At 42.1% G+C, this 9161-nt stretch overlaps 1 non-coding gene across 1 annotated transcript; it reads left to right on the forward strand.

The window, feature by feature from the left end:
* Positions 1-1115: 1115 nt before the first annotated feature.
* Positions 1116-1252, forward strand: LOC114807729. The gene has a single exon (XR_003755804.1). It is a non-coding gene; the product is annotated as a small nucleolar RNA SNORA7 (small nucleolar RNA).
* The last annotated feature ends 7909 nt before the right edge of the window (positions 1253-9161 follow it).

Genomic DNA, 9161 nt, shown 5'->3' on the forward strand with positions numbered 1-9161 from the left:
CCCACATGGGGCTCACAGTCTCAATCCCCATTTTCCAGATGAGGTAACTGAGGCCCACAGAAGTGAAGTGACTTGCCCAAGGTCACAGAGCAGACAAGTGGCGGAGCTGGGATTAGAACCCAGGTCCTTCATGACTCCCAGACCCGTGCTCTATCCATTCCTTCGGTTGGGGACATGCCCATGGCATGGGAGGGGGCCTGTGGCTGTGCCAACCTCCCTGCCTCCTGCCAGAAATGGGATCTCACTGTTCACTCTCTCATAGGCGGTGAGATCTCTGTTTGGATCCATCATCGTCTTTGACTTGACTGAGCATGCTCAGGTACCTCCTGCCCAATGAAACGGTGACGCGCAGAAGTCGTCAGGTCGTACCAGGAGAGTTGCCGAGGCAACCCACTGGTTGGGAATAATAGCGCTAGATAACCCAACTATCCATCACCTCTTCTTTTGTGTGTTCCACTCTTTCTTTTAAGGGCATGAAATGATCTGTGATCTCGCTCTGATTCCAATTTGGGGTCTTGGGTATCATTCTGCCAATGACCGCTATTAACACTTGCAATAAAATCCCCGGCAATCATTTTTGAGTCTATCGCTTTCATTACTTCTTGTTCAGAGTCAGCCCCAAGTTCTAATCCTAAATTACAACTAGGGAGTAAAAGGTCAATAAAAGAGGATAAATATGGAGTCCAGGCCATTAAAGAACAAGAGAGGAAAATCCATGCCAAGGGCAAGGAGGAAGTGAAGAGAGAAAACTGAGAAAGTGAAGAGAGAAAACTGAGAAAGTGAAGAAGGGGCTGGAATGGGTATATTCCTGGGCCCTGTTATTCTTTTCTGGTAACAGTTTCTGAAATATGATGTGAAAAATGAATAAAATCGGATTGAAAGGGAAAGCGGTCAATAGACCGGTAAGGTAGAGAGGAAAGAATGGATTTTCTTAAATAATGTAATTTTAAATGATTTTTTTTTGAGTCCCTATTTGTCCATTACCCCAGAGAAATGTTTTTCAGCAATAAATCTGTAAAGATAAATGAGGCAATAGATATGATTTGCTTTGAACTCTTTGGAGGGCAGGCCCTATAGAAATCCAAGGTATTTAGGTGAGTTCTCTCTCCATCACTCCCCTCTTGGGGTCGCACCTGTAGACTTTCCAGTGCTCTACCAGTCTCGACTACAGAGGGAGAGTCGAGCAGAGCCCTACCCATTTCATTCTTAGCTTGGACAGTAGCTAGTGAATGGAAGGCAATCTGCTACAAGTCAAACTCACCTGTGCTGGGCAGCAGCGGCACGGGAGAGAGTCGAGGGCGGAGACTCAAGTTGACTGCGCGGAAGAAGGCAATGGTAAACCACTTCTGTATTTTTACCAAGAAAACTCCATGGATACACTACTAGGACGACTGCAGATGAAGGTGAGGCGTTCTGGGAGAGATGTGTCCTTAGCGTCGTTATGGGTCCGAGACGACTCAACGGCATAGGACCAGACTCTCCATCATGGCCTCTCAGCTTCCTGGAAGAGAGGAACGTGTGTGTGTCAGTTTGTCAATGGTATTTATTGAGTGTTTACTGTGTGTGTCTGTGTGCAGAGCACCGTACTAAGCTTGGGGGAGTAAACTATAACAATATAACAGACACATTCCCTGCCCACAGCGCGTTTACAGTCTAGAGGGGAAAGTCACTTCACTCCTCTGGGCCTCAGTTACCTCATCTATAAAATGAGGATTAAGACCGTGAGCCCTATGCAGGACACGGACTGTGTCCAACCTGATTAGCTTGTATCTACCCCAGTGCTTAGTACAGTGCCTGGCACATAGAAGGCATTTAACAATTACCATAAATATATATTTACAGGCTTTACTGTAATCTTTAAATTATATATTATAAATTACTTATTCATATCAATGCCCATCTTCCCCTCTAGCCTGTAAGCTCATTATGGGCAGGGAACATGTCTGCTAATTCTGTTATATCGTATAAGTGCTTAGTACATTGCTCTGCACGTAGTAAGCTCTCGACAAATACCGTCGACTGATTGATTTCCAGCAGCCGTTGAGATAGACCACGGCTGATCATCTCCATAAATTAGCAAACTCCATGTCAGAAATGGGGATCGTTCAGAAGATCTCTCTCTCAAGAAAGATTAATATTTTATGCAACTGGTCTTTAGTTTTCTTTAGTTTAGTGGGTATCTCATTCAAGAAATCGAGCGAGTCAAAGTTGTGGTTTCTGCTTGAACTTCCGGGCTCAATCCTTGTCAGCACATGTCTACTTTTAAACAAGAAAATTTGCAGTTTTATCTGTGACTCTTGTTTTTACCGAAAAGTAATTAACATTAGCCAGGAGATGCAGGTAACGTCAAATATCAATTACGTCAAAGTCAAAAAACAATAAGCCTAATAGAATGCACCAAAAAAGAGAATCAATGGCAAATAACAATAAATTACAATATTCAATGAATGAAAAGGAAACAGCTAGAAAATGCTAAACCAAGCATTAAACACATTAGCCTCCATGTGTTAATAGCACCAATTATAACAGAACTGTGAAGCCGATGGTTACATTTCAAGTAATTTGTTTTAATTATGAAGAATCAAATATCGGAATGAAATCATTTTAATCAGTTTCAACAGGGAGCCTTTCCCCATGAATATTTCTATAAAAGGAGAGAACATATATCCTCCCTTTCTCATCTACACAAGTATACAAAATCCCGCTTTGCATATTCAGCATATGCTTCCTCTTGAAGATAAATGCCGTTTCATGATCCATCCGAAAATACCTTTCTCTAAATGTAGAGATCCTATTCTAGGGGAAGAGCAATTCTCTTACCCGGGAACAGGATTTCAAAGTGCTTTAGAGAATATGTCAGATACTTTGACATTCTGATGTACTCCGAAATGAAATCATTACATATGTTTAGAAACATTTGATTATTGGAGTTCCTTTGCCATATGGAATCCAATTTACATTATTTCAGTGGTTATGGAAATTCAAATGGTGCTTCTTCAGCTATATGATTTTCAGGGGATTTTGAGCATGTTTATTGTGCAACCTGGAAAGGATGCTGTGATTAGAAACTGTTACTTCTTCTGTTTGGCACCAAGCAAACAAAGTGCTCAATATACGTTTCGTTACAATAATAAGGTATTCCTCTTTCTTACAAACCTTCGAGACCGAAGAAGGCTGCTATTACCTCAGAGAACGAGGATCGAGTTTGCCCCTCCGGACGCAACAGCGGAATTGCTCCGTCAGTGCAGGTTCATTTTCTCCAAGTAGATATGGCCCAGATTGTTGGTTTAAGATGGAGAAAAATGCGAAACGGAAAACTACAAGATGAAGAACTTCCAGAAAACAGTTGAAATCAATGGCCGAAGTCCACATAGTCCATAGCGCATGGATTTTTTCAGGGGAAATTGGCGGTCTTCTGATTTGGGGAAAATCTTTGGGGGTTATTGTGCATTCCCTTTTTATGACTGATATACAATAACATCAGTATGACAAGTGTTTCTCCAGCAACATTGCTCCATTCTGGCTTTTTTTTTTTGTGGTGTTTGTTAAGCGCTTACTATGTGTCAGGCACTGTACTAAGCACAAGGGTAGCTATGTGCTAATCAGGTTGGACACGGTCCATGTCCCCCATGGGGGCTCACAGTCTTAATCCCCATTTTACAGATGAGGGAACTGAGGCACAGAGAAGTGAAGTGACTTGCCCAAAGACTCACAGCAGACAAATGGCAGAGCCAGGATTAGAACCCAGGTCCTTCTAATTCCCAGTCCACTAAACCATGCTGCCTCCCATGCAAAGGACTGAACAAATCCTCGACACTACAGCTCCCTGCTGATGCAAGAAGGAATGTTAAGGAACCTTGTTCATTACAGGGTATGGGACTGTAGTGCTAATCTAAAACCTAACAAGGTCCAAATCTTCGTTTTGAGGGGACGGCTGAATACTGGAGTGAGAAGAATGGCAAAAACTGACCATGTGTGCCAGTTACCCAAGGAAACCCTAGACTCTATCGAATGAGAAGAAGGGGATTTCCCCCAGAAAAAAAAAAATAAAAATCATGCATTTTAAAATTACCAAACCTTCCAGATATCACATTCCAAAATGAATGTCAATTCTGTTCCTGACAGTGTAAATAATGCTTAAATTTACGAAAAACTCCGCCTCTAAAAAATTTTAATTAGGAGGGTTTAACCCTAATTTTTTTTAAAAATTAAAAATTACTGGGTAGCAGAAATTGGATTAAATTGGATAAAACCCTAACATCTAATACCTAATCATCCATAATAATATTGTAACATTTCAAATCATGCTATAAATAAATGTCCAAATGAATAATTGGATTAATTACGCCTTTATTCTCCAAGGAGCGGAAATAATAAAATCTAGAGCAAGGACATGGACACCCAAGCTGTGTCAACACAGACAAAATGAACTGAAGAGTTGAAAAATTACCCAGCGAACTGGATCAATGCAGAGAGCCAAATGGAAAATTTAGGACAAAAGCTCCCCTGTTTTCCACAATGGCAAATTTTGCTCGGCATTTTTTTTGAAAATCACATCTATCTCCACTCCATTTCACTTATGTGGGCACAGTCTCCTACATCCCTTAATTTTCTGCTGATTTTCGATGAAAGACCTCAGTGGCAGAAGGTTAGTTTGGATGTGAACATGCTAAGACCAAGCCTTTACCTTCATCTCCCATTGTGGGCAAGAAATGGGTCTACTAACTCTTGTCATACTGAACTCTCCCAAGAGCTCACTACAGTACTCTGCATATAGTAAGTGCTCAATAAATACGACTGATTGCCCAAACTTTAAATCTACTTTGCTTCTGCTGCAAAATCATTTTGATATGGGCCAATTCAATCCACATTTCCCACTGGATTTTCCTGAGAGCGATCGAGTGATTGATGGATCGATCGGAGAAATGAAGACTATATCCCAAACACCTGCCCATATTTCTCCTCTCCTTTTCCCAGTCCTATTTTTACACTCTCCGGGATTAGAGGAAAGAACCTCATGTTATTGGGAAATCATGTTATAATAACCATTGATTCAGGAGTATTTCATAGATTAGGGAGTAGATGATCAGAAGATACCAACATAACTCACAATTTCTGGTGCAAATTCCTATACTACTGTTCTGTCCCATGACTAGAAGAATGCTTTACACCAATCATTGTTAACTTACTGAATTTACTAATTTACTGCCATGAAAACAAAGTCCTGAAGGCCCGGTATGGTAGTGCTGAGGCCAAAGCTGGGAAGCATAGTGTCAATCCACTTTCTTTTTTTTTTAAAGGTATTTCGTAAATGCCTACTATATGCCAGGCCACTTAGAACAGTGCTTGGCAAGTAGTAAGCATTTAACAAATATAATCACCATAATAATAATAATAATAATAATATTGGTATTTGTTAAGCGCTTACTATGTGCCGAGCACTGTTCTAAGCGCTGGGGTAGACACAGGGGAATCAGGTTGTCCCTTGTGGGGTTCACAGTCTTAATCCCCATTTTACAGATGAGGTAACTGAGGCACCGAGAAGTTAAGTGACTTGCCCAAAGTCACACAGCTGACAAGTGGCCGAGCCGGCATTCGAACCCATGATGTCTCCAGGAGAGTAACAGACAAAAAATGATTTTAATAAAGTAACAATTTTCATACCCAAAGAAGGGTCAACAAAATGGAATTTGTCTCTCCTTTCCTTACAGCTGAAAGACCAGGATGTACACCAGAAAGACAGAACCACTTTTTCAAGCAGTTTCACCAGCAGCAGCAGCTACAAGCCCTGATAGCAGTATGGCCTAGTGGCTAGATCCCGGGCCTGGAAGTCAGAAGGACCTGGGTCCTAATCCCGGCTCCACCAATTGTCTGCTGGGTGACCTCGGGCAAGTCGCTTCACTTCCCTGGGCCTCAGTTCCCTCATTTATAAAATGGGGATTAAGACTGTGAGCCCCTTGTGGGACGGGGACTGTGTCCAACCTGATTATCTTTTATCTACCCCAGTACTTAGGACAATGTTTGACACACAGTAAGTGCTTAACAAATACCATGTTATTAACAGATACCGTCACCACACTTTAACATAAGGTGACAAGAGGTCCTAGAATGTGGTCAGTTCACCAAGACTGAAGCCCTGCTCAAAGCAACGTAGCTTTTCTGGCTGAGATTTGTGAAGAGAATGGATGAAGTTAGGATTTCCAAAAAGCTGCTGTTTGCTGACCTTTAAGAGGGCACTTACAACAGCGAAGCAGATCAGATATTTGAAAGATTAAAAAAACCCTCAGGTAATGAGTTAAGTTAATACACTAGGAGAGACAATAATAACACACAGAGAACAGTAATTAGGAGAGGGGTTTCTCTCCCTGAGAAGAGTCTTCAAGAAGATTATGATTTTCACATAAAGAGTTGAAAATATAGCAACAATCTTTATGTGGACTGGTCTTTTCAGGCTCATCCTCACAACTCGGATAGGTTCTTACCTCCAGCACCATCATTTTCAAATACAATGATAAAATTCCCTTATGGACACTCTTAAGACATAAATCAATATGCAGTATTTATTGTTCATTTCTGTTTCTAATACCCGTCTACCTACGATCCAAATGAAGTATTGAGCTGGGTCACTCATACTTCAATAATCATTTTTTTGGCTAAAAACAGTCTAATTCTATATTCCAACCATGCAATAAAAATGTGTTCAATTGTTCTTCTGTCCAGGTGAAAAATAAATATTTATGTGGGCTTTGTGGACAACTGCCTAATCCAAAATATTGCCTCTAGAGAAGCAGTGTTGCCTAGTAGAAAGAACAGGGGTCTGGGAGTCAGAGGACCTAAGTTCTAAACCTGACTCTGCCATTTTTCCTGCTGTGTGACCTTAGGAAGGACACTTAATGTCTCTGTGCCTCAGTTTCCTCATCTGTACAATGGGGATGAAGATGATTAGTATTATGGTATTTATTAAGTGCTTACTAGATGTCAAGCCACGTTCTAAATGCTGGAGTAGATTTGAGTTAATCAAGTCAGAAATAGACCCTGTTCATCATGGATTTCATGGTTTTAGGGGGAGGGACAATAGGTATATTTAAATCCACATTTTACAGATGAGAAAACTAAGTCCACAGAGAAGTTCAATGACCTGCCCAAGATCACCCAGCAGACAAGTTTACTGTCCTAATCAGTTTCTGATTTTAGCATCAAAAAATATTTTTGAACAAACTGAGAGGAGACTTCATGAATTCGAATGGAATAATTTGGAGCTAATGCCATTCCAAATGTTAATATTTCCCCTCTTGCAGCCGAACATTTATGCCAGCACAACACGGAGCAAAAATCTAGAGACATAACTTTCCCAGAGACTTCTACTTTACTTGATGATGAGATGGTTATTGTATTGTTACATGATTTAAATCTGATACTCGTTCAGCACCAAGCACAGTTTTAGGCACTGAGGTAGATACAAGATAAGCAGGTTGGCCACACAGTCCCATCCCCGCAAGGGGCTCACAGTCTAAGTACGAGGGAGTAGAATTTAAGCCCCATAATAACGACGAGGTAACTGAGGCCCAGAGAAGTGAAGTGACATACCCAAGATCACACAATAGACAAGTGGCGGAGCCGGGATAATAATAATAATAATTTTGGTATTTGTTAAGCGCTTACTATGTGCAGAGCACCGTTCTACGCACTGGGGTAGATACAGGGTCATCAGGTTGTCCCACGTGAGGCTCACAGTCTTAATCCCCATTTTCCAGATGAGGGAACTGAGGCACAGAGAAGTTAAGTGACTTGTCCACAGTCACACAGCTGACAAGTGACAGAGGCAGGATTTGAACCCATGACCTCTGACTCCCAAGCCCAGGCTCTTTCCACTGAGCCACGCTGCTTCTCTAGATTAGAACCCAGGTCCTCCGACACCCAGGCCGGGGCTCCTTCCACTGGGCTATGCTGCTTCATGATTTGTATCCTGCGAGATGATGAGCCGATCGTGAGACCAGAAAGTCCTGGAGCTCTAGTCTCCCTTTCTTTCCGAGGTATACAGCTGACTGAAGTTATTAAAAAATAATACCATATCCATTACCAGCTAGCTACATAATGTCAGTAATTAGTGTGAAAAGTGGAATTTTTTTTTTCCTTTCAAAAGGGTTTTACAGTAGGTGACAGCAATCCCCAGATAGTTCTGAAGGTGCTAATGAGTTGGTAGATAGCACTGTTTGTTCTTGATTATATTTATTACCTAGAATGAAGATTGTCTCTATGGGGGTTTGGGGGCACATCTCTGATATTATTTACTTGGAATAAAATTCCTGAACTCCCTCTGGTCTGTAAACTCCTTGTGGGCAGGGATTGTGTTACCAGCACTATTGTACTGTACTTTCCTAAACGCTGACTACAACATTCTGCACACAATGAGTACTCAATAAATACCACTGACTGATTGATTAAAGGTTTTCACTGCAAGTTGTTGCTTTATTTTTTTTTTCCAACAAGGACAACCTGCTGGATTCTCACTTTTGCAGCGGGCAGTATGTTCATTCAATAGTATTTATTCAATAGTATTTATTGAGCGCTTACTATGTGCAGAGCATTCTCCTGATGAACAAGTCGGCAACAGATAGAGACGGTCCCTGCCGTTTGACGGGCTTACAGTCTAATCGGGGAGACGGACAGACAAGAACAATGGCACTAAACAGCGTCAAAGGGAAGAACATCTCGTAAAAACAATGGCAACTAAATAGAATCGAGGCGATGTACAATTCATTAACAAAATAAATAGGGTAACGAAAATATATACAGTTGAGCGGACAAGTACAGTGCTGTGGGGATGGGAAGGGAGAGGTGGAGGAGCAGAGGGAAAAGGGGAAAATGAGGCTTTAGCTGCGGAGAGGTAAAGGGGGGATGGCAGAGGGAGTAGAGGGGGACGAGGAGCTCAGTCTGGGAACGCCTCTTGGAGGAGGTGATTTTTAAGTAGGGTTTTGAAGAGGGAAAGAGAATCGGTTTGGCGGAGGTGAGGAGGGAGGGCGTTCCGGGACCGCGGGAGGACGTGACCCGGGGGTCGACGGCGGGATAGGCGAGACCGAGGGACGGCGAGGAGGTGGGCGGCAGAGGAGCGGAGCGTGCGGGGTGGGCGGTAGAAAGAGAGAAGGGAGGAGAGGTAGGAA

Source organism: Ornithorhynchus anatinus, chromosome X3 (assembly GCF_004115215.2).
Source record: "Ornithorhynchus anatinus isolate Pmale09 chromosome X3, mOrnAna1.pri.v4, whole genome shotgun sequence".
NCBI classification, from domain to species: domain Eukaryota; kingdom Metazoa; phylum Chordata; class Mammalia; order Monotremata; family Ornithorhynchidae; genus Ornithorhynchus; species Ornithorhynchus anatinus.